The 26,849-nt window shown below is 40.3% G+C and overlaps 1 pseudogene; it reads right to left on the reverse strand.

The window, feature by feature from the left end:
• Nucleotides 8,891-26,144, reverse strand: LOC102168402 (annotated as a pseudogene).

Here is a 26,849-nt window from a genome sequence, read left to right on the forward strand (position 1 = left end):
AAAATGACTAATGATGATTACTTATTTGAACTTACAAAATTTTATATATGCATATGAAGAGAGATATTCACATATAATTTTATTCTCAGCCCCTTGTGGTATTCTGAGAGCTTTGGTTTAAATTATACGTAAAAGAAATTATTTTATTATGACAGTTAGACAACTGTGGTTGTTATAATTATGTGTGGGCATACTGAATCCATTAGTCCAGGGGCCGTAAAATTGCATGTCCTCATCCCTTTGAGAAGAGAATAATAGCATTTCTATGACTCTTTATCTCACTCATTTAATTTATACTTTGTGTATATTTTTAAAATATCACAATATATTAGAATAGCAATGCATATATAATATTTTTGCATTATACAATTTGAGTCACTGACAATGTGTTGAAAAATGAAAATAATTTGGAAATTAACTCTTTTGGAAACAGAAAATCATCAAAATTTGCTGCGTAAAATGTTACTTAATTTGGGAGTAGTGTAGTTTAGAAAGTAGTTTGTTAGTTGCTCAGTCATGTCTGACTCTTTGATATCTCATGGACTGTCGCCTGCCAGGCTCCTCTGCCCATGGAATTCTTCAGGCAAAAATACTGGAGTGGGTAGCCATTCCCTTCTCCAGGGGATCTTCCCAACCCAGGGATCAAACCCAGGTCTCCTGCATTGCAGGCAGTCTCTGTATCATGTGAGCCACCGGTAAAGCCCAATTTACCCCCAAATTGTTTATGAAATCACTTCAACTGAAGAGAGGGAAAATGTTCAAATTAATCATGTTTGCATGAGTTTGCATAAAGCCTCAGAGATGGAAATAGTTTTGAAGTTGGGCGGAAGGGCAAGAGATTGGATTGTACAGGGTAAACCTTGAATCTGGTATGTAAGAGAGCAAGTTTGCTGCCCTCAGTGGGTTCCTCCTTGTTTTTTTAAATCACCTCCTTTTCTTACTTTTACTCCCTAAATCACCTCCTCTGCTTTGCTATTTCTTTTTCCATAGTACAGATACAGATCGCCTCTTAGCATACTATACAGTGTACTGGACCCATGTTTTTTGTGGGTTATCTGTCTTCCCCAGCTAAAATATAAGTTCCATGAGGACCAATGTCTGCCTGCCTTATTTACTGATGTAAACAACGCACCTATAAGCGTGCTTGAATCAAGTGGGAATTAAGAAAATATTTGTTACATAACCAATGGCTGAGTACTTTGGGCTTCCCTGATGACTCAGATGGTAAAGAATCCACCTGCAATGCGGAAGACCTGGGTTTGATCCTTGGGTTGGGAAGTTCCCCTGGAGGAGGGCATGGCAGCTACTCCAGTATTCTTGCCAGGAGAATCCCCAGGAACAGAGGAACATGGAGAGCTACAGTCCATGGGGTTGCAAAGAGTTGGACATGACTGAGCGACTAAGTACCACGTAGCACAGCAGAGTACCTTAGTGACTGAACAGCAATAGTAGTTTCAGAAGTTAGAGGTTTTTATTAGCTATTGTAACGAAACTGTTCTGCAGTTAATGATGCAAGGTTAAGGCACGTTTCTGTTTTCTTTATCAGCATAAACATAAAGTACATTTGGAGATAAGGTTTTAGACACAATATGCTAGCTAGAATGTACCTTTGAAAAAAAAACCAAACAATGTTAGTAGAGGTGCTTTTTTTTTATCAAAAAATAAGTATATTCCTTTAAGAAAAGTTTCCATATATAGGTGTGTGTACATTTGTTTATACATATATGTATATAAACCAATATATGTTTTAGATATAAAACATAGTGATTGTATGATCATCATACATCTATAACATATATAAAGTTATATTAGTTTCAGGTGTACAGTGTAATTATTTGATATGTGTATATATCGCAGAATGATCACCACAGTAAGTCTGGTTAACATCTGTCACAATACAGCAAAAAGATTTTTTCTTGTGATGAGAATTTTAAGATCTCTTAGCAACATTCAAAAATGCAATAAGTGTATTCATTTTTCAATTTAGTGCAATTAAGTGGGACAAGTCATTCTGAGTCTTAGCATCAAAGAATCATGTTTGAATAGTCGAACTGAATAAGATTTCTCAGTTCTAATTCATATTGAGCTTTCTTGAAGAATCCACCCCTGATTAGGCCCACCTGGCTCCCATCACACTTGGTATGGTGTGTAGGCAGAGATCTGTCTTTAAAGCATATGTTTCTTTTCCACTTGTCCATGCATTTCTGCCTCAACATCTTTCATTGCCTCATCTGTCTTCCTTGTGTTTATTATCAAAATAGGTTATAATTATGGCAGAAGATGTCTAAGTAGCTAGAGTTTCATCTGCTGCCTACTGGGCATTTTGGAAAGAGGCTCAGAGGGAGTTCTTCCAATATTAGAGTTTTACTTTCAGGAGATTAGAAAGATTTTCACTTTCAAGAGTCCATCAATGTGAATATTATCTTAGGACTGAACTCTTTTAATTATTTGATTAGTGATTAGCTGACCTTCTGCTGAAAGTAAGACAATGAAGGGATAGTAAACAAGGGTGGATTCAGGTGAAAGGAATGAGAAACTCTTGGAGGAAGTAGACACATGTTTAAGGAGGGCATTACTTACGTTTTGTTTAGGATTTGGGTCAGTTTGGCTCTGTAAAGGAATGGGTTGTTTTCATTTTATTTCCATTCATCCTGTATGCTTTACAGTGTATGTCTTATTTAAGTGTTGGAAGGGTCCAGTGACTTACTGCTTGTTATCACTGGGTAGTCGTGCTTTGGTTCTTGTATTTGACAGAGTCTAGCAGAGACTTGTGGAGAAGGCAATGCACCCCACTCCAGTACTCTTGCCTGGAAAATCCCATGGGCGGAGGAGCCTGGTAGGCTGTAGTCCATGGGATTGCTAAGAGTCAGACACAACTGAGCGACTTCACTTTCACTTTTCACTCTCATGCATTGGAGAAGGAAATGGCTACCCACTCCAGTGTTCTTGCCTGGAGAACCCCAGGGACAGGGGAGCCTGGTGGGCTGCCGTCTACGGGGTCGCACAGAGTCGGACACGACTGAAGTGGCTTAGCAGCAGCAGCAGCAGCAGAGACTTGAGTGTACTTACTTCTGTGATTTGCTGCAGTGACTTAACATTTTTTGATGATTTCTGGTACAAAGTGAATGAAATACAGGAAAATAAAGTTCAGATGCTTTTGGACAAAGCCTTAGTTTATCTCCTCCCTTGTCTCTGACTTTCCAGCCATTTATTTCCTCATCTAGGCCCATGTTCTTGGATGCCTTTTGACTCTTAATGTCTGCCTCATTCTGTCTGTGTGGTTAAGGCCTATTTCTTTTCCCGTGTCTTTCCTATCCTTTGCTTCTTTCAGCTTGGCAGAGCCCTCTTTGATTTTCCTTTAGTGTCATAATATTCCCAGCTGTTTCTGGGCTGCTGCTTTTTCTCTATGAGTCTCAACACCCACAACCTGTCAGTACCGGTTAATGTTTCTTTTTGTCAATTCTGGACATACTGCTCTCTTGCACTAAAATGTCCTGGTTTCCTGTTGCCTTGCAAAATAATCACAGACTCTCCAATTTGGCATAAATGATCCTCCCTAATGCATAAACAATCCTTATGGGATTTTCTCCAGTGTAACCCTACAATAATGTATGTAGCACATCATGGCAGCATAATAATGAGAGATGTATGTGTGTTAAAAAAATGAATGTTTCTTGTGTTTTTGTCAGACTTGATTATCACTGATACCTTATCAGTTCAGTTCAGTTCAGTTGCTCAGTCGTGTCCAACTCTTTGCGACCCCATGAATCGCAGCACGCCAGGCCTCCCTGTCCATCACCAACTCCTGGAGTTCACTTAGAGTCACGTCCATCGAGTCAATGATGCCATCCAGCCATCTCATCCTTGGTCATCCCCCTCTCCTCCTGCCCCCAGTCCCTCCCAGCATCAAAGTCTTCTCCAATGAGTCAACTCTTCACATGTGCTATATATATTAATATCTCAGCTCCTTTGCTCCCTGATGTAGTAGATATGTACATCATAAGATGATCCTAAATGAATTGACAGGTACTCTTCCTATTTTTGCATATTAATATCCCATCAGTCTCTCAAAACTCCATCATACAGTTATTACAGTGGTGTTACTCCAAAAACTCCTTGTTCTCACATCAAAATGGCTCCTAGCTGGGCTTCAATCCATTGGAACACCTTGTTTGACATCACTTCTTATCCTTACTTTGCTCTGCCATCAGTTGAGTTCAGTCGCTCAGTCGTGTCTGACTCTTTGTGACCACATGGACTGCAGCATGCCAGGCTTCCCTGTCCATCACCAACTCCTGGAGCTTGCTCAAACTCATATCCATCAAGTTGGTGATGCCATCCAGCCATCCCATCTTCTGTCATCCCCTTCTCCTCCTGTCTTCAATCTTTCCCAGCATCAGGGTCTTTTCCAGTGAGTCAGTTCTTCACATCAGGTGGCCAAAGTATTGGAGTTTCAGCTTCAGCAGCAGTCCTTCCAATGAATATTCAGGACTGATTTCCTTTAGGATTGACTGGTTTGATTTCCTTGCTGTCCAAGGGACTCTCGAGAGTCTCCTCCAACACCGAAGTTCAAAAGCATCAGTTCTTCAGTACTCAGCTTTCTTTATGGTCCAACTCTCACATCCATACATGACTACTAGAAAAACCATAGCTTTGATTAGACAGACCTTTGCTGGCAAAGTAATGTCTCTGCTTTTTAATATGCATACTTTTTCTTCCAAGGAGCAAGTGACTTTTAATTTCATGGCTACAGTCACCACCTGCAGTGTTTTTGAAGCCCACCCCCCACCCCCCAAATAAAGTCTGCCACTGTTTCCATCTATTTGCCATGAAGTGACGGGAACAGATGTCATGGTCTTCATTTTTTGAATGTTGAGTATTAAGCTAGCTTTTTCACTCTGTTCTTTCACATTCATCAAGAGGCTCTTTAGTTCCTCTTCACTTTCTGCCATAAGGGTGGTGTCATCTGCATATCTGAGGTTATTGATATTTCTCCCGGCAATCTTGATTCCAGCTTGTGCTTCATCCAGCCCAGCATTTAGTATGATGTACTCTGCATAGAAGTTAAATAAGCAAGGTGACAGTACAAAACCTTGACATGCTCCTTTCCCAATTTGGAAACAGTCCTTTGTTTGGTTCTAACTGTTGCTTCTTGACCTGTATAAGATTTCTCAGGAGGCAGATAAGGTGGTCTGGTATTCCCATCTCTTTAAGAATTTCCCACAGTTTGTTGTTGTCCGCACAATCAAAGGCTTTAGCAGAGTCAGTGAAGCAGAAGTGATGTTTTTCTGGAATTTTCTTGCTTTTTCCATGATCCAGTGGATGTTGGCAATTCGATCTCTGGGTTTCTCTGCCCTTTCTAAATCCAGTTGGAGCATCTGGAAGTTCTTGCTTCATGTACTGTTGAAGCCTGGCGTGGAGAATTTTGAGCATTACTTTGCTAGCGTGTGAGATGAGTGCAATTTTGTGGTAGTTTGAGCATTCTTTGGCACTGCCTTTCTTTGGGATTGGAATGAAAACTGACCTTTTCCAGTCCTGTGGTCTGCCATATAATATAGTAATTTTTGTGTTTATGTTATTCTTTCTTTCTGCACAACTTGAGAGCCATCTTCTGGAAAATAGAGATTTTTTTAAAAGCTCAGTTAAGTCCTTGTTGTCTCCATGACACGTGATTTACTAATCTAATTGGTCACTGAACTTTAGGGTTTTTCATTTTTTCTTTCCGTTCAATAACCACTGCTACTGTTCTTGCTATAGCAGGACCGTTTCTTCAAGTGCAATCTTACTTTAAATCTGTAAAAGAGGGAAAAATCAATGCACTCTGTATAGCAGGGGAATGATTGTTAGATCCACCCCCAATATCCTCTTTTCAGCTACTCCTTGGTGTCTCTACAGAACACCTATGACTCTGCTCCGTATTGTCTGAAATCTCTAGTATTCTGTTTATATGTCATGGTCAAGCAGGGAGACACCTTTCAATATCACCACCTGTGTTGTTGATCCAGAGTCTTAAATTTATACTTGGAATAAGCTTTATAAGAGACAAATACATGAAGACGTGTGGGCTATTGGTGAGTGTATGTCTCCTACAATTGCTTTGTTCCCCTTTATTGCCAAATTTCTCCTCTAATAAATACGATCTTCTTTGCTGGAGATACCTAGACATTGAAGGAAAGAAACTTCAGAGGGTCACACAGTGAAATTAGATATTTCCAGCAATAAATGATTTGGAAAGTGCATACAGGTCTTTCCCGTGATCTTCTGCAAGAAAGATGGCATTTTGCATGCATGCAGGAGCAAAAGGAGAGATTAATGGATTTTTTTTTGAGGCAGAGTATTCTCTCACATTCTGAAAGGTTTGGGTCATCACAGCTAGTGGCAGGAGCAGGACTCAGGCAAAGATAACCCTGGCTTTGAGGGAAGAGATTGGTTTTGCTGGACAGTGTTCCTGTATATGTGTGAAGGGTGTGTATTTATGACGGTAGGAAATTTCCCTAGATTCTGTGCTGAAGAGGTAACAGATTTTGTTCATCCCTAGAACTATGTCAACTCAATCAGTAGCAACAAAAGAATACTCCTAATACAAAGGAAAGTTTCAGAAAAAGAGGAGAAAAGAGAAAGTGGAGGTAAAAGGAGAATTTGAGATGATATTTACTCTTGGGGTATAAAAGTTAAATCATATATATATATACTGGTGCTGCTGCTGCTAAGTCACTTCAGTTATGTCCAACTCTGTGTGACCCCATAGATGGTAGCCAACCAGGCTCCTCTGTCCCTAGGATTCTCCAGGCAAGAGTACTGGAGTGGGTTGCCATTTCCTACTCCAATATCTATATATGGGTCTTTACCAAATACACTCTTCTAGTATTAATAGCATTTAACTCTTCAAAACCCAAATCTTTTATTCATTTTCCCTCTTCTGCTTTTCCGTCCTGTCTTTCTCTTTCCTTCCTCTTCATTCCCCTTTCCCTTCTACCTTTTTATTTCCCATTGTCTTGTTTACTAGAAATTCCTGCTAAAGCCATAAAGATACTGCAAAACCAGCCCAGCAACACTATGGACTTCTCAGGAGAGCTAGCCAAGAGATGGGCCCTCATCACAGTTTGTCTGGAGGCAGTTGAATAAGGTGAGCAACCCTGATTTAGTCACGTCGTTTTAGTCTCTATAGAGACTTAGTATGTTTGGAGGGTTTTGTAATTCAGGGACCTATAGGGGATGTTTGTAAAGCCAAATAATTATTTACAAAGATAGTTACTATACATGGAGGAAAGAATGGTATCTCACTCCTCAGATAAATGTATGTTTATGGATCCAACTTTCTGATCTACTCTATGTCTATGTGACCAGACAGAGAATTGTCCAGAGACCTCAGGAAAGGGGTCAGATGCACACTAGTATTTCTACCATTCGGTTGTTTGGAGTGTTTATGATACATGGGTTTCCTGCAGGTCAGCTAGTGGGTAGCTGACTTCAGGCTAATTAATTCTCCAGAAGGTTCTTACAGAGCGGGGGAAACAGAGAGGCTGTGGTGACTACTGCAGGTGGGGAGCTGTGGGTACCAGAACATTTCCCCTCATTAAAAAAGAACATATGAAGTCCGATATCTCCAACCTGTGAATGTCCGGGAAAATCACAAGGGTGCCCCATAAGAGGGACATTTGTCAGTCAGGGGGAATCCCAGGTCAGTCCCTCTTGACCACCAAAGGGCTACTACAGCACCATGTAAGTCAGTGATGTCAGAACTTTCCCATCTCGTTACCATCTACCTTGTTCCAACATGGCCCCAGGAATGACGATCCAGAGAGGGAGAGAGAAGGAACCTTGCAGAAATGGACACATACGCATTTCCTGGTCGGTCCCCTGGGCCTCAGCAGGGGAGAGGGAAACACTGAATAGGCTGAATATGAGGTGGAGCTGACACTTGACTGACCGGGACTTGGGAAACCCAGAGTGATGGAATGCGTGGAATGGCTGCAAGGTGATGCAGGAGATGAGGATGCAGTGGAGAGTGGGCGACGACAGCCCCTGGGGAGGATGAGCCAGTTCACCTTTGTATCTGCTGTGGTCTCAGCCTTTGTGTCCCCCAGAAATTTCATATGATGAAACCCTGATTCCCATGGTTATGGTAACCCTAGGTGGGGCCTTTGTGAGGTGATGGAGTTACAAGGATGGAGCCTCTTCAATGAGATGAGTGCTTTTATATATGAGAGACACACAGAGCTCCCAAGCCCTCCCTTCGTGTGAGGATACAGTAAGTCGTGTGTGACCAGAAAGGGCCCTGCATGACCACGCTGTGGAAATACATTTCCATTGTTTTTAAGTCTGTGATGTTTTGTTATAGCAACCCAGAAGGACCAAGACAGCAGCCTAACAATCTTTAGACAGTTCAGTAAACCTCATGCTTTATACAAAGGTGCGAAGAACTTATCTTGTCTGGTGTAACACTGTGATAGTTGGCTGACGGTTCGTGGCTGGCTTTCATAAAGAATCTTGAGAATTCCGTCTTTTTGGTGGCATGACCAGAATGATGAACAATTGTCTAATTCTTTGATTCTAATAACTTAACCAGAATAACTGGCTGTGATTCTTAAGTAATCTCTTAATGGTCTTCTTTGTAATGCCAGCTTCTGCTATTTGTGACTAATTTTAATAGGAGCTTCATTCTCTCAATTGTAGGAGTGGATTTTCTTTTGATTTTCTATTAAATGAAGATAAGAAATGTTGACAAATTGCCTTCTTAGATTTTGACATCTCTAGAGAGTCTGTGTTTATTTTTTTAAGAGGAAACCCATTTCACAGAGCATGCATTAAAAAGCTATAAAGGTCAAAGAAACTTGCTATGGTATAGATCATTACAACCATCTCAGAGCTGGATGGGATGGATGTGGATTTAGCACTTGTCATGGAGGAGTCGGCATGTCAGGAGTTTGGTGTAAATGTCAATTTTTCCTGAATCCCTGCGCAGGCAGTGGAACAGGTTAAAAAATGCAGAATGACGCCTGTCTTCATTGCTTGACAGCAGGGATGAGAGTCCTCACCAGACAGTGTTAGCTTAGGCCATCTTCCTCTTGACTGTAAGAATAACCTGAATACCCAAAACATAATGACCTCTTATGTGTTTTATTAGTATTTGCTTATCTTTGTTCCTTCTGATTATCAAATTAAGATTTGGGGAAGACACACGAATATAAAACTCTCTAGATATGGATTTTGGAGCCAGCCTATAAGAAGCCTATTAGGGATCTAAAATGTAGAAACATAGCTCAAGTTTAGTTTTAACTTTCTCTCTTCTTCCTTCCCACTCTCGTCTTTTGATCTGAGGAGAACAGAGAAATAAGACAAGTGGAACTTCAATAGCAGATGTCCTGGGTCACTTTGAAGAAAATGCTGATCTTGGAAATTCTGTTCTCTAGTTCTCTTACTCTTGAAAACATTTCAACCACCTGTGCCCAGGAAGAGGCAAACTTTTGGTGAAATTGTGTGCAATGCAGGGAAGGCTGCCCATGTCAAAAACTGCAGTGAAATTCGGATTCCTTAACAGTAGAATCTATCACTATGAATGGCTAGGTTCCTGCTTTATGTAGTAGCAGTCTAGAATATAGAAGTCATGAATCTTTTTCTTACAAAATGAGATATTTCAAAACTCCTTCCGCATTGCAGAGGTCACCTCTTTCATTCATGAGCAAAGCAAGAAAGCCCTTTGCAGCATGCTCACCTGGCTGAACACCCTCTCTATGAGTGCTTGAAGTTCTTTCACTTTTTTCACATTCTCTCTGGGGCTTGATAGGATAGCATCTGAAACTTCTTTCATACTCTGCAGGTTCGTGACTAGATGGTACAGAGGTTCATTCCAGGAGTACAGTAACATGAGTATCCACTTGCTAAGAACTTCATTCTAAGCAACCGTAAAAAACAGTCTCATTAAAATAATCATAATTCAGTGGTTTTGGTAACATGTGATCTTTGCTCAGAGCAGTTGACCTAAAGAACTCTTGGTTATTCCTATGTGTATGCAGAGATTTTTGAAGGTAGTAAAAGTTACAGAAGTATAAAATGTAACCTATTAGTTCACACTTTGCTGAATTATTAAAAATCTAGGTTATTTTAGGAACTGATTCTGATGTGTTCTAATTTATAACATGAAGAATTTTCTTTTTTCTCTGAAATTCTACCACCACTCAGTGAGTTCTTTTACGTTTGTATATTTGCATGAGAGAATCTAAGTATCTACGGCAAGTCAGTACGTGCCTACAGTGCCTGACCCAGGAAAGAGGGATTCCATCTGTGCCCACATCACTGTCACCCAGTGATTCATTTGTATTAATGAATCAGATGAGTCTTCATATTGATTTTTGATTGGTCATTTATTTTATGATATTACAACAAAGAGACAAGGAAGAAGACATGACATTCCTAAACAGGCTTCTCTCCTCAGCTGATCCCAACACCAGCCCCCTGCTGACTCAGAAGAGTCCGTTTTGTTGACATGTCTCCGGGCAGAAAATGGCACAGCGTTGTCTTTAGTAACAGCATCAGTGGGATTCACAGTGGAGGGTTTCCCCCCTAGTTCACTACTGCTAGCAGAATTGAGCATGAAAATCCTGAGGGCTGAAGATCTCTACTTAATATGCTTGATTTCTTTACAGCCATGAACTGTTTTGCTGGTAAAGAACAGAAAACTGAATAGATTAAATATAGTAATGCACATAAAGTGCTGAGTAAAATGTGAAGCCATGTAGTAACTCTCAATAAACTTTAAATTTAAGCTTATTGACAAATCCCTCCTCCTCTTTGTCTTTGACCTTTTTCCTTTACTTGATCATCCTCATTGTTAATGAGGTTAACAGAGGAAAAGAATGCTGGTATCGTTAAGAAAGTTGTAGAGAGAGAAGATAGTATTCTAAGGGGAGATGCATGTGAAAATATTTTAAATAATGTTATGAGGAAGGATAATGCAGGAAATCAGAAAGGAGAGATTATAACGATGAAAGTTTGGAGCTGCCATAAATGATTGAGGCTTGATATGTAAACTGTGTTGTCCTCAGAACAGAGGCAATCGTTGCGGACATGAGAAGCAAAACAGTGTTTTATAGGCCATTGTGGGGAGACTTACAAATTAAGAATAAAAGGTGACAGAGGAGTCATTGAGAATGACGAATGAAGGTGTCAGAGAAGTAGAAGCAGAATGAGGAGAGCCTTGAGAGGCAGATGCAGGGGCTCTGGTGGTGCAGTATAGGATTCCCACATAGCAGTCACTAGTAACAGGGAGTACGCAAAACTAGGGTGTGTTTCTTACATATTCATGAATTTTGCAATCTTATATTTTACCCATGGAAGTTCATTCATTTCATGTTTTGATACAGTATAATAGCTGCAATCCTGTGTCTAATGCATTGGTTGAACTAAAGTTGTCTGCATGGACAATTTATAGATCTGTTATTTATTTTGCTACTACAAATGTTTAGTCATCCCTTGATTTCACTCATGCTTCATTAATTGCATAATATAATTTCTCTTCAATTGCTGATGGTTCTTCCACCTTTCTGTGCATGTACAATTACCATTGCCTCTAATAATCTGATTCTTGGTAACATCTGTATAGTGTCTCATTTGATCCGGTGAAAAACCCAGGGGTAAAAGACTCACGTGCATGTGTTGGACTTGTTCTTTTTCTTCAGGAGCATGGAGGGAAGTGGTGTGGCAGCTGTTGGTGGTATTGATATAGTACTATCTGCCCTGGGCATACTGTTCATCCTGAAAGTGATCAGGTAATTAGTTAGGGTTGTTGGGCATTCACTAGATGAACCCATTACCAGAACATTAACATGTTTGATAGATGTGTAATTTTTTTTAATGGGTGGGGTCACAAAATTTGAAAGTCTTTCTTTTCCTACTTTTTCTCTACATTGTCTCTATAAAAAATGATTTTACATCTAACTTTTCTAAGTTCAGCCTCTGTTTTATTATCTTTTTTTTTTAATTTAGTATTTGACCCAATTATAGTACATATGTAGGGCTTCCCTGGTGGCCTGCAATGCGGCAGACCTGGGTTCAAGCCCTGGGTCGGGAAGATCCTCTGGAGAAGGAAATGGCAACCCACTCCAGTATTCTTGCCTGGAAAATCCCATGAATGTAGCCTGGTAGGCTACAGTCCATGGGGTCATAAAGAGTCGGACATGACTGAGCGACTTCACTTCCTTGGTGGCTCAGATGGTAAAGTGTCTGCCTGCAATGCGGCAGACCTGGGTTCAATCCCTGGGTCAGAAGATCCTCTGGAGAAGGAAATGGCAACCCACTCCAGTATTCTTGCCTGGAAAATCCCATGAATGTAGCCTGGTAGGCTACAGTCCATGGGGTCACAACGAGCAACTTCAGTTCATAGTACATATGTACCAATATTTGGTGCTTCTCAGGTGATGATAGTGGTAAAGAACATTCCTGCCAACGTAAGAGATAGAAGAAGACTCAGCTTTGATCCCTAGGTGAGGAGAATCCCCTGCAAGATGGTATAGCAGCATACTCCAGGATTCTTGCCTGTCTATGGACAGAATAACCTGTTGGGCTATAGTCAGTAGGGTTGCAAAGAGTCGGACACAACTGAAGTGACTTAGAACACATGCACACACCTATATTTAACCATTTAATCTCTTGTTTACTGTGGGTTGAAGCCAATATATTCCCTTATAAGGAGTTATACAATTATAACTCTGACTTATCTCTGAATCCACACAACAAAAAACTTGGTGTTTATCCCACGTGCAGAATACAATGTTGTTTATGGTGACAAAATGGTACGTCAGAAAAAGATAGTGTAAAGTTGTGGGAAACACTAAGCATCGACTGAGAATAAGAGTAGAAAAATCTAGCTAACACATTGATAGAGAAAAACTAATCTTTAGCGGAAGTTATGAACATTTAAAAAGATTACTTGGAAGAGTTGGAAAAAACATGGACAGTCAAAAATGGAGGATGAAACAAAAACTAGTGCATAAAGCAGCCATGAAATTAAAAGACGCTTACTCCTTGGAAGGAAAGTTATGACCAACCTAGACAGCATATTAAAAAGCAGAGACATGACATTACCAGCAAAGGTCCATCTAGTCAAGGCTATGGTTTTTCCAGTGGTCATGTATGGATGTGAGAGTTGGACTGTAAAGAAAGCTGAGTGCCAAAGAATTGATGCTTTTGAACTGTGGTATTGGAGAAGACTCTTGAGAGTCCCTTGGACTGCAAGGAGATCCAACCAGTCCATCCTAAAGGAGATCAGTCCTGGGTGTTCATTGGAAGGACTGATGTTGAAGCTGAAACTCCAATACTTTGGCCACCTGATATGAAGAGCTGACTCATTTGAAAAGACCCTGATGCTGGGAAAGATTGAGGGCAGGAGGAGAAGGGAACGACAGAGGATGAGATGGTTGGATGGCATCACCAACTCAATGGATATGAGTTTGAGTAAACTCCAGGAGTTGGTGATGGACAGGGAGGCCTGGCGTGCTGCAGTTTATGGGGTCACAAAGAGTCAGACATGACTGAGTGACTGAACTGAACTGAACTGAAAAAGAACTACATGAATTTAATAGAAACCTTTAGCACCTTTTTTTAAAATTAGTTGTCTGCTCTATTGTGTGCTCCTTGATTGACCTAAAAGAATTAACATATAACTTTCCAATACCATCATCAGGAAGAGAATAATTGTTTATAGTTGTAACCCCCCTTCTATTGTAGTTCTAAATTATTCCCTGCAAATCTTAATTTCTGTTGTTTATTCCACTGAGTCTATTGTATTATTTTATGGCATTCCTAGCTGATGAATACAAAATCATTTATTTTGGAAATTTAAAAAAGAAAATGAATGAAAGGAAATAGAAAAAGTTATTGCACTTCTTAGGAGTCTTTGAGATTTCACAAAACTGATCCTTTCTTCAATTTCCACATCTTATGAGCTTGATGGCTTCTTTGACCTAGAGAGTATGTTATTTGAAGTTTGGCTGATGCAGCCTTCTTGTTTAAAGGACAGTATAATTCAGTCACTTACGCAAAGCTTCCTTCTGGGAGTCTGGCAGGCTACAGTCCATGGGGTCACAAAAGTCGGACACAACTTAGCAACTAAACCACCACCACCACAGTACTTACAAACTCCTTGAACATTTTCGAGGAGAGGTTATAGATGTCCTGGGACAGGTTGGTGGCACGGTTAAACAGGTCTTTAAGGGAGTTCAAGCAGAGGTCATCACCATGAGGACAGAGGAATGTGCAGAAGTTGCCTTGGCACAAGAGCAGATTTGACATGACCAGCAGCAGGAGCAGGCGGGACCCTGCTTAAATAAAAACATAAGCCATTCTGAGATTATCTAGTCACTTGCGGTTATCAAATCCATCCTGTGGAGGGAAGCCTTCTGTTTCCCTGTTGCTCTGAGCAGAAATTGGTGCTGTAGTAGCTCGGGTGGGGAAGAAGCAGTGCCTTCTGTGTAAATTTAGACGGATGATGATATTTGCACAGATAGATAGTTGGAGAAGTAGGTTACTACCTGCATTTTTGTATTGCTCCCAGAAGTGCTTCTGTGTTCTGCAAACATTTGGAACTTAATTCTGAGCCAGAGTGTTTAGGCCATTCTTTTAAGACCATTTAATGTTGGGACTCTGCAGACTCTGAGCAGCAAGGCCCTCTAGGAGTTTGTAATTTTTTCACTCTACATAGACTAATGCTTGCATTTTAGACACTGAAATGACAAGAAAAGTCCAGTTGATCTGTGTGGTTTACCATCACGCTGGGGTAAGAGTAAACACACGACTGACTGATCGCTACTATTGAGTACAAAGAGAATACTAAGAGAAAAAGGATACTGTATCTTGGATCTGCTCACTCACCTTAGTAACCCCATGCATGTCTTTGATACTTTCCCAAAAGCTTTAAAAATTTTAAAATTTGTGTTTCACAGTAACCCTGTGAGACAGCCTTATCTTCACTATGATCATCAAGTTATGTTAATGAAGATGCAGTGACTTGGAGAGGGCAAGTGATTTTCCCCAGGTCCCATTATTAGCAGATGCAGGTGACTGGGCACCAATACACTCATCTGTTCACTTCCTGATGTCACATCACACATGCCTGTGGCCGTCGGTCTGCATGTGTGTAACCAGGACCACATCAGGAACTGTGATGACTCTGCTTAAAGAGAAAAATATTTTGTCTTTGACTGCAAAACAAAGCGACCCTAGAACATTGGTTTTATCCACTTGTTCTGCTCTGTCTATAAAACACTCACTGTTACAGTCTCTGACAATTATCATGGTGGGGGCCTGGTTCTCCTGGCTAGCCTTTCTTCTAGGCACCTTGGCAGCTCTTCTACTTTTATGCATCTTTAATCTTCTCGTTAACTTTGTTTCTTTGGGAAAATAGCAAATAAATCTCCAGATGGTAATATAAGAATATTACCTGGTCAGCAACCAAGACAGTGTCATTGGTTCTACAAACAAGCCCTGCCATTTTCTGACTTTGACTTTTTTTACACAAAATTTATTTGTCTGGTTGGGAGTACATCCTGACAACCCATGGGGCTTAGGTTTTGAACCATCTCCAAGCATCTTCTCTTTGACAGTAGAACTAGACCTTCATGCTTCTGTGATGTATTGTAATATTTCAGAAATTATTCCTGGCCCTACCTTTGGCCAACAGAAGCATAAAATCATAGACTCTTGCAAGCATGGTTTTAATATTACTTTTCCTGTCCGTCCTTTTTAAGAAAGCAGAATTTAAGAATGAAGTAGGCAAGAATTTAATTTGGACAAGAGAACTGATAAAATAGAGATTTTACCCTCCTGAATGAGATCTGAACATGATTCTTCTTCTAATTTACTAGAAGAGTGGTAATTTAATTAAGGATAAGATATCAGCATTTACTAGATTTTCTCTGCTCTTATTTCAGAGGGGCATGGTATCTAAGAATAAAATGGTTATTTAAAATTAGGTGATGACTCATTATCAGAGAAATGCAAATCAAGACCACAATGAGATACCATTTCACACCAGTCAGAATGGTTGTGATCCAAAAGTCTACAAGCAATAAATGCTGGAGAGGGTGTGGAGAAAAGGGAACCCTCTTACACTGTTGGTGGGAATGCAAACTAGTACAGCCACTGTGGAGAACAGTGTGGCAGTTCCTTAAAAAACTGGAAATTGAACTGCCTTATGACCCAGCAATCCCACTGCTGGGCATACACACTGAGGAAACCAGAATTGAAAGAGACACGTGTACCCCAATGTTCATCGCAGCACTGTTTATAATAGCCAGGACATGGAAACAACCTAGATGTCCATCAGCAGATGAATGGATAAGAAAGCTGTGGTACATATACACAATGGAGTATTACTCAGCCATTAAAAGGAATATATTTGAATCCGTTCTAATGAGGTGGATGAAACTGGAGCCGATTATACAGAGTGAAATAAGCCAGAAAGAAAAACACCAATACAGTATACTAACACATATATATGGAATTTAGAAAGATGGTAATGATGACCCTGTATGCGAGACAGCAAAAGAGACACAGATGTATAGAGCAGATTTTTGGACTCTTGAGGGAGAGGGAGAGGGTGGGATGATTTGGGAGAATGGCATTGAAACATGTATACTATCATGTAAGAAACATTATCGCCAGTCTAGGTTTGATACAGGACACAGGATGCTTGGGGCTGGTGTACTGGTATGACCCAGAGAGATGATATGGGGAGGTGGGGGCAGTTCAGGTTTGGGAGCTCATGTACACCCATGGTAGATTCATATCAATGTATGGCAAAACCAATGCAGTATTGTAAAGTAAAATAAAAAATAAATTAAAAAAAGAAAAAAAAAAGAAAATTAGGTGATGAAAATAAAAGAAGTGTTTCTCAAAAAGAAGACAAATAAGTTGGAGAAATTTAGGACTGTCTCATCAACTAAATAGCTTATTGCAACAGACAAGGAGAGTAATAGCTTGTATAACATAGACATATTTGTGTGCATATATTTCTGTGTATACATGTATTATGCATAAATATATGCTTAATTCCGACATGGAACTTTGGGCCTTATCAAAATTAGATTTTATAAGAGGCAGTAAATATAGCAGAATACCATAATTCCTAATGCAATATATTATTTATTGGTAGATGACTAACTATATGATTTTTTTCCTATTGAAATGTTATTTCTGTGTTCGCTTTGGTAGCACGTATATTAAAAAATTGCAATAATACAGAGAAGGTTAGCATGGCCCCTGCCCAAGGATGACACACAAATTTGTGAAGCCTTCCATATATTTCTGTAACAGCTTCAAGGGGTGGGATGGGAAGGAGGGTAGGAAGGAAGGTGGGAATGTGGTTCAAGAGCAGGGGACATTGGTACACCTATGGCTGATTCATGTTGATGTTTGGCTGAAAGCAGTGCAGTATTTAAAGCAAGTCCCCTTCAATTAAACATCAATAAATTTAATTATTAAAAATATTATTGGGGATCATATAACAGGTTCAGATACCCAACATATGACTAAAGAGGATCTGACTGGAAACTGATGGTGTCAATTATCATTGATTAGTGATTCATTAACTTTATAATTTATTGAGAAAAATAAACTAACAAACACTATGGTCTTGATTCAGTGTCATAGCAAGCTATAATCCTTGTCTGTGTTCACTTTTAGGTGGTATAGTGCCCAAACTTTGAAACTGAGGCTGTTCCCAGAAGTGCACAGTCGTGAGTCCTGCCCAGGGTTTTTGTTCCTGATCCTGGAGGCTTCTGTTCGCTGGTCACTAAGGCCGAAATTTTCTCTGCTGAGCATTCTCTGGGTCTATCACGTGCACAAGTCTTTATATTTTGGTTTTCTAATTTGACTCTCTTATTCTTTTTATCAGATGACCAAGTCCCTTTACGATTTATTTTTTAGACCCTTTTGTGCTTTGATTTTTCTGATGCTCATTCAGTTCAACTGAGTCGCTCAGTCGTGTCCGACTCTTTGCGACCCCAATCACAGCACGCCAGGCCTCCCTGTCCATCACCATCTCCCAGAGTTCACTCAGACCCACGTCCTTTGAGTCCGTGATGCCATCCAGCCATCTCATCCTCTGTCGTCCCCTTCTCCTCCTGCCCCCAATCCCTCCCAGCATCAGAGTCTTTTCCAATGAGTCAACTCTTCGCATGAGATGGCCAAAGCACTGGAGCTTCAGCATCATTCCCTCCAAAGAAATCCCAGGGCTGATCTCCTTCAGAATGGACTGGTTGGATCTCCTTGCAGTCCAAGGGACTCTCAAGAGTCTTCTCCAACACCACAGTTCAAAAGCATCAATTCTTCGGTGCTCTGCTTTCTTCACAGTTCAACTCCCACGTCCATACATGACCACAGGAAAAACCATAGCCTTGACTAGACAGACCTTAGTCGGCAAAGTAATATCTCTGCTTTTGAATATGCTATCTAGGTTGGTCATAACTTTCCTTCCAAGGAGTAAGCGTCTTATAATTTCATGGCTGCAATCACCATCTGCAGTGATTTTGGAGCCCTCAAAAATCAAGTCAGCCACTGTTTCCACTGTTTCCCCATCTATTTCCCATGAAGTGATGGGACCGGATGCCATGATCTTGTTTTCTGAATGTTGAACTCTCCTCTTTCACTTTCATCAAGAGGCTTTTGAGTTCCTCTTCACTTTCTGCCATAAGGGTGGTGTCATCTGCATATCTGAGGTTATTGATATTGTGTTTCTTCCAGTCCAGCATTCCTCATGATGTACTCTGCATATAAGTTAAATAAGCAGGGTGACAATATATAGCCTTGACGTACTCCTTTTCCTATTTGGAACCAGTCTGTTGTTCCATGTCCAGTTCTAACTGTTGCTTCCTGACCTGCATACAGATGTCTCAAGACTCAGGTCAGGTGGTCTGGTATTCCCATCTCTTTCAGAATTTTCCACAGTTTATTGTGATTCACACAGTCAAAGGCTTTGGCATAATCAATAAAGCAGATATAGATGTTTTTCTGGAACTCTCTGGCTTTTTCCATGATCCAGTGGATGTTGGCAATTTGATCTCTGGTTCCTCTGCCTTTTCTAAATCCAGCTTGAACATCAGGAAGTTCACGGTTTACGTATTGCTGAAGCCTGGCTTGGAGAATCTTGAGTATTACTTTACTAGTGTGAGAGATGAGTGCAATTGTACGGTAGTTTGAGCATTCTTTGGCATTGCCTTTCTTTGGGATTGGAATGAAAACTGACCTTTTCCAGTCCTGTGGCCACTGCTGAGTTTTCCAAATTTGCTGGCATATTGAGGGCAGCACTTTCACAGCATCATCTTTCAGGATTTGAAACAGCTCTACTGGAATTCCATCACCTCTACTAGCTTTGTTCGTAGTGATGCTTTCTAAGGCCTACTTGACTTCACATTCCAGGATGTCTGGCTCTAGATTAGTGATCAGACCATCATGATTATCTGGGTCGTGAAGATCTTTTTTGTACAGTTCTTCTGTGTATTCTTGCTACCTGTTCTTAATATCTTCTGCTTCTGTTAGGTCCATACCATTTCTGTCCTTTATCGAGCCCATCTTTGCATGAAATGTTCCCTTGGTATCTCTAATTTTCTTGAAGAGATCTCTAGTCTTTTCCATTCTGGTGTTTTCCTCTATTTCTTTGCATTGATCACTGAGGAAGGCTTTCTTATCTCTTCTTGCTATTCTCTGGAACTCTGCATTCAGATGCTTATATCTTTCCTTTTCTCCTTTGCTTTTCGCCTCTCTTCTTTTCACAGTTATTTGTAAGGCCTCCCCAGACAGCCATTTTGCTTTTTTGCATTTCTTTCCCATGGGGATGGTCTTGATCTCTGTCTCCTGTACAGTGTCACGAACCTCATTCCATAGTTCATCAGGCACTTTATCTCTCAGATCTAGGCTCTTAAATCTATTTCTCACTTCCACTGTATAATCATAAGGGATTTGATTTAGGTCATACCTGAATGGTCTAGCAGTTTTCCCTACTTTCTTCAATTTGAGTCTGAACTTGGCAATAAGGAGTTCATGATCTGAGCCACAGTCAGCTCCTGGTCTTGTTTTTGTTGACTGTATAGAGCTTCTCCATCTTTGGCTGCAAAGAATATAATCAATCTGATTTTGGTGTTGACCACCTGGTGATGTCCATGTGTAGAGTCTTCTCTTGTGTTTTTGGAAGAGGGTGTTTGCTATGACTAGTGCATTTTCTTGGCAAAACTCTATTAGTCTTTGCTCATTATTTTATTTCCTTCCATGTCTACCTCTGTTCGTGATTTTCAGTATCTACATATACACTACCCTATTCTACTGTCTGGATTTTGGCTTTTAGCATTGTCATATTTTTATGAACTTCATTTTCCTTCTGGTGAGGTTTCTGATATACAGCTTAAGTTGGTTGGCTCACATCTTGCTTGTTTGTGTTGTCGCAGAAACTAGAGAACTCTGCTTTCTTTCTAGGCAATACTGCCCCTGGTTTTGATACCATTGCTAACTTTCTATAATTTCCGTTCCTGCCTCATAAGCTTTGTCTTTCTCAATCTACTGTTACTTGAGTACTGTGTGTCTCTATGTTGGTATTAATATTTTAAATAAATATCAACCTAGTATAGCAGAGAATTAAAGGAAATAAAATTACAGTACTATTAGTAATAATACATTCCCCTGAATTATAATCCAGTAATGCTCCCAGTTTTAAATGAGTTTCTGTCCATGTGTTGTTGAGGTCCCCTAACTCATTTTTCCTTACTAGATATTTCAATTTTGACATAGAATGTAGAAAACAATGGAGTGGAAGATTCTGCAAATCACCCTGTATTTTATATTCCTCAAGATTAAGTATGTAATTATTAGTTTTTTATAGTTAGTAGGGCTATTCTTAGCACATATAGCTCAGTGTAGGGTGATTGTTATTGAGTGAAGGGTGTATACTGTGAACTGTAATCACCAAACAGGTGATTGGAAATAAAGAAAGCAATGCCAGGAAGACACAGGCATTTGTTCTGGAAGGAAAACCTTACAGTGTCTGTCATCTGCAGTCTCATCTTCAGATTTTTCAAAATACTTACTCTTACTTTGCTCATTTAATAATTTGGGTTATTTACTTTTTTTATTCCTACTGAGTTGTATGAGTCTCTTATATGTACATGGATATGAAGCCCTTACCAAATATTGCTGGGAGCCAGCACGAGGAGTCCCACCCATGGCAAAGGTCATGAGGTTAAGGGGCCCGACAGGCAAAGGCGAGTTGGGCCATAAGGGAGCCTTGCTGGGTCTGCTTGTGCATCTGCCCCAAAACCAGAGTCTGCCTGCTTTACTGTGTTATGCTTTCCACGTACTCTTCTGACATTAACAGGGGGCTGTCCCCCCACCACCTTTTTCTGGAAAAAGTTAATTTAGAGCTTTTAGATAATAAGTCTCCTGGGCATAATAAGTGTTTCAATCCAAAAACCCCTCTGATGGCTTTCTAGCCTGCCTGCCAGACTCTTACAGCTGCACATGTGATTGTTTGCGGCCTCCCCACTGCGAGAGGCACAGGAAGCTTAAAACATCCTAGGAATGTAGGGGCTTCCGAGGAATCAAAATCATTAGAATAGGACTGATTAAGGGTTTCATTTGTTGAGCCAATACTTGCTGCCAAGTTTTCATATCTTTTATTTGTAGATATAGTTGGTATATAGAAAAAACAGGTAGTAGCCCTGGCATTAGCAACATTAGATCTTTGAGTTAAGTACTTTCTTTGTTATAACCCACTGCACCTTTGTTCTACAGGAATGTAACTTTATTTAGTACTTTGAGGGTTATGCAGATTAAAGAAAAAACACTTCAGGGGAAAATGAATTTTCTGGTTGATAGACATTTATCTAGGAAAAGAGCCATAAAAATGTTTACAGGCCCCCTGGCCAGAAGATAATGTAAACCACCTGAGACCTTTTGTATACGGGAAGGTATGCAAAAATAAAGTCTGGTCTCCATAAGGGTCAGGACTGCTGCCCCTGCATAACTCTGCATATTCCATTATTTCTTTATGTACAACTTGGGGTATATAAGCTGCTTTTGAAAATAAAGTTGTGGATCTGGCACTGATGCTTGTCTCCCGCATGTCGTTCCTTTCTCCCTTTTCTGGCTGAATTCCCATCTGGAGTGTGGAGGCTCACCGAGTCTACTTATTTGCCCTGGCTTCTAAGACCAAGGCAAGAGGGAGCCCGTGGCGGGGCACCCTCTGCTATTCAAGCGGGCGCTGGTGGCCTACATAGATAATGCAAGTTCCTTGTCTTGGAACTTTATTGGTTTTCCACGTAAACCAAGTTATTCAGCATCTTTTCTTCACTAATTATCCTACTACACTATTCTTCCCTAGTCTCTCTTTATATTTCTAAATAAAAAAGTTTTCCCTCACTGACTCCATCCCCGCTTCGAATTCCCTGGATCCACTGGGGCTGGACCCCAGCAAAATATGTGATTTGCAAATATTTTTTTCATTCTATAGGTTGCCATTTCATTTTATTGATGGCTTCTTTTACTATGCAGAAGGTTTTGAGTTTGATGTGGTCCCACTAGTTTATTTTTGCAGCTCTTGCCTTTGCTTTTAATGATTGAGTTGTATGAACTACTTGCATATTTTGGAAAGCAATCCTTTATCAGTTGTTTTACTTGCTATTATCTTCCATTTTTACCAAAGACACAGACTGGCTGAATGGATACAAAGACGAAACCCATATATATGCTGTCTACAAGAGACCCACTTCAGTCCTAGAGACACATACAGACTGAAAGTGAGAGGATGGAAAAAGATATTCCATGCAAAAGGAAATCAAAAGAAAGTTGGATTGGCAATTCTTGTATCAGAAAAAATAGGCCTTGAAATCAAAACTATTATAAGAGATAAAGAAGGAAACTACCAAATGATCAAGGGATCAGTCCAAGAAAAAGACATAGCAATTGTAAATATTTACATACCCAGCATGAACACCTCAATACATAAGGTAAACACTAACTGACATAAAAGAGGAAATTGACAGTAACACAATAATAGTAGGACAAGTTAACACCGCACCTATACCAATGGACAGATCAATAAAACAGAAAATTAATAAGGAAACATAAGCCTAAAGGGAAATATTAGACCAAATGGACCTAATTGATATCTTCAGCACATTCCATCCAAATGCAGAAGAATATACTTTCTTCTTAAGTGCACATGGAATGCTTTCCTCATCTTGGGTCACAAATCAAACCTCAGTAAATTTAAGAAAATTGTAATTATATCAAGCATTTTCTCTGACCACAACACTGTGAGACTAGATATCAATTAGAGAAAAAAAAAAACTTTAAAGTACACAAACACATGGAGATTAAACAACACATTTCTAAATAATGAGCAGGTTACTGAAGAAATAAGGGAAATAAAAAAATTCCTAGAAACAAAGAACAATGAAAACATGATCTAAACCTATAGGATGCAACAGAAACAGTTCTAAGAGGGAAGTTTCAGTTCAGTTCAGTTCAGTCGCTCAGTCGTGTCCGACTCTTTGTGACCCCATGAATTGCAGCACGCCAGGCCTCCCTGTCCATCACCATCTCCCGGAGTTCACTCAGACTCACGTCCATCGAGTCCGTGATGCCATCCAGCCATCTCATCCTCTGTCATCCCCTTCTCCTCCTGCCCCCAATCCTTCCCAGCATCAGAGCCTTTTCCAATGAGTCAGCTCTTCCATGAGGTGGCCAAAGTACTGGAGTTTCAGCTTCAGCATCATTCCTTCCAAAGAAATCCCAGGGCTGATCTCCTTCAGAATGGACTGGTTGGATCTCCTTGCAGTCCAAGGGACTGTCAAGAGTCTTCTCCAACACCACAGTTCAAAAGCATCAATTCTTTGGTGCTCAGCCTTCTTCACGGTCCAACTCTCACATCCATTAATGACCACTGGAAAAAACCATAGCCTTGACTAGACGGACCTTAGTCGGCAAAGTATAGCAATACAAATCCTACTTCAAGAAACAAGAAACACATTGAATAGACAACCTAACTTTACATATATTTATCTTTTTAAGAATTTCTCTTATCAATGTCTTAAAGGTTTTGTATAAATCTTTCAACACGTTGCTTAAGTTTATTTCTAAGTGTTTTATCTTTTTTTGATAGTAATAGTAAATGGGATTGTTCTCTTTATTCCATTTTCTGTTAGTTCGTTGTTGATATATAGGTAGGCAACTGAGTTTTATATATTGGAATATAGTTAACAAAACGTATGCTACATCTTTAAAGTATAGAAATTTTTCTACTAATAAGACATAGATGATCAAGATGATCAAGAGGTATATGACAAGAGGCTCAGCATCACTAATAATCAAGGAAATGCAGAACAAAAGCAGAAGAGATATCAACTCATATGTTTTTGAATGGCTAGTACTAAAAATGTATGAAATGATAGCTGTTATTGAGGATGTGGAGAAAAAGAAGTGCTTATGCACTGTTGGTAGGGATGCATGTCCATGGAAAAGTACTGTGGAGGTTCCTCAAGAAATTTGAAAGAGAACTGTTATGTGACCCATTATCCCACTTCTGGATATATACTCAAGGAAATGAAATCATTGTCTCAAAGAGAGATCTGTATTCCCATGTTCACTGCAGCATTATTCACAGTAGCCTTGGTGTAGGCAGAACCTGAGTATCTTTCAACAGGTGACTGGATTAAAACAATGTGACGTGACATATATGCTGCTAAGTCACTTCAGTCGTGTCCGACTCTGTGTGACCCCATAGACGGTAGCCCACCAGGCTCCCCCGTCCCTGGGATTCTCCAGGCAAGAACACTGGAGTAGGTTGCCATTTCCTTCTCCAGTGCATGAAAGGGAAAAGTGAAAGTGAAGTCGCTCAGTCGTGTTCGACCCTCAGCGACCCCATGGACTGCAGCCTTCCAGACTCCTCCATCCATGGGATTTTCCAGGCAAGAGTACTGGAGTGGGGTGCTATTGCCCTCTCCATGTGACATATATAGGTAAATATTATTTAGCCATCAGAAAAAGAAAGAAATCCTTCCATTTGTGGCAACATGGATGAAACTGGAGGGCATTATGCTAAGTGAACTAAGTCAGAGAAAGACAAATACCATATGATGTCAATTATAAGAAATCTCAAGAAAAAAAAAAAAAAAGGAACTCAGAGTAGAAAAATGATTGCCAGAGCCTGGAGGGTGGGGGAAATAAGGGATTTTTAGAGGTTACACATTTTCATGTATAAAAAATTAGTAAGCTCTGAGGATCTAATGTTTGAGCCTCATGATCTAATCATGAGATCTAATCATGAGTTTGAGCAAGCTTTGGGAGTTGGTGATAGACAGGAAGCCTGTCTTGCTGCAGTCCACAGGGTCACGAAGAGTTGGACATGATTGAGCAACTGAACCAAGGATCTAATGTATAGCATGGTTACTGTTACTAATAAGATTGTGTTGTATATTTGAAATTGTCTAAGAGAGTAGACATCATCGAATGGCATCACTGGACTTGATGGACATGAGTTTGAGTAAGCTCTGGGAATCAGTGATGGACAGGGAAGCCTGGCGTGCTGCAGTCCAGGGGGTCACAAAGAGTTGGACATGACGGAGCGACTGAACTGAACTAAAGAGAGAGGAACTTGTGTTCTCAAAAAGCAAAAGTTAAACATGTGTGGTGATGGCAGTGTTACTTAATAGACAGGGAAACTCGTTTCTAATACATGCACAAATGGGGGTGGACAAGATGATGGAGAGGTAGGTGGAAGTGGGGTACACCTCTCTCCACGGATGCATCAAGAACGTCTGAAGACGCAGCAGTTCTTACAGAAGACCAGGAATATCTGGATCCATACAGAACTCAGTAGGACAAAGGAAAGAAGGGACAAGGAGGAAGGGGAAAGGAGGAGAGCAAGTGGGACCAGCCTGCACCTGGGGGTGAGGGAGCTGAAGCACAGGGGAGAGATCCCTGTGTCCATGGCCATCCACTGGGACGGGGGAGGCATTTAAAACAGTTGGGGAGTGAACTAACTAATCTGTGACAGTCTGAACGGAGTGAGAACCACATAGACATGCCATGCTGCAGCCTTTCATACCTTGGACAGGGTTGTAAGTCCACTGGTGTCCACGGAAGCTGGGAGCTGGAGCCATGGGGATTGAGGAATGACCCCAGGGTAAGGACTCCTGTTGACCATGGGGAGTCAGCTGGATGGGATGGGATGGAGGAAATCTGCTGCATGGGATGCTTCTTAAGGAAAGCCAGGAGGCCATAAAAGTAGGGTTCCACTGCCTGTGGAGTAGAGCTATCTCTTTCTCCATGCTGGTACCTGCAGGTTGAGCAATAGAGAAAGACTTCAGTGAGGGTGGTCCTTGAGAGCCTGATGCACTAAGCAATGGAGAATTGTGAATGTCTATATACCCACCCCTACCCTATTCTCTGGCCAAATTTTGGTTTTTAGCATCATAATGTTTTTATGAACATAAATTTCTTCAGGTTGAGTTTCTGGTATACAAATTAAGCTAATTTCTCACATCTGACTTGTTCTTGGTGTTTCAAGAAACTTTGAGAACCTTACTTTGTCTCAAGGCAATACCGCCCTTTATTTTAATACCATTGCTGACTTCCCATACTTTGATTTCTTGCCTAATATAATCTATGTCTCTCTCTATTCACAATAACTTTTAGTAGTATTTGTCCTTATGTTGGTATTAATATTTGTAATAAATTACTAACCTGATGCAGCAGAGAATCAAAAAGAATACACTTACAATAGTAATAATAAATTACCTCCAAATTATAATCCATTAAAGCTCCCATTTAAAAATGATTTTCTGTGTGTATATTATTGAGTCTCT

This window comes from Capra hircus, chromosome 23 (genome assembly GCF_001704415.2).
Source record: "Capra hircus breed San Clemente chromosome 23, ASM170441v1, whole genome shotgun sequence".
NCBI classification, from domain to species: Eukaryota; Metazoa; Chordata; class Mammalia; order Artiodactyla; family Bovidae; genus Capra; species Capra hircus.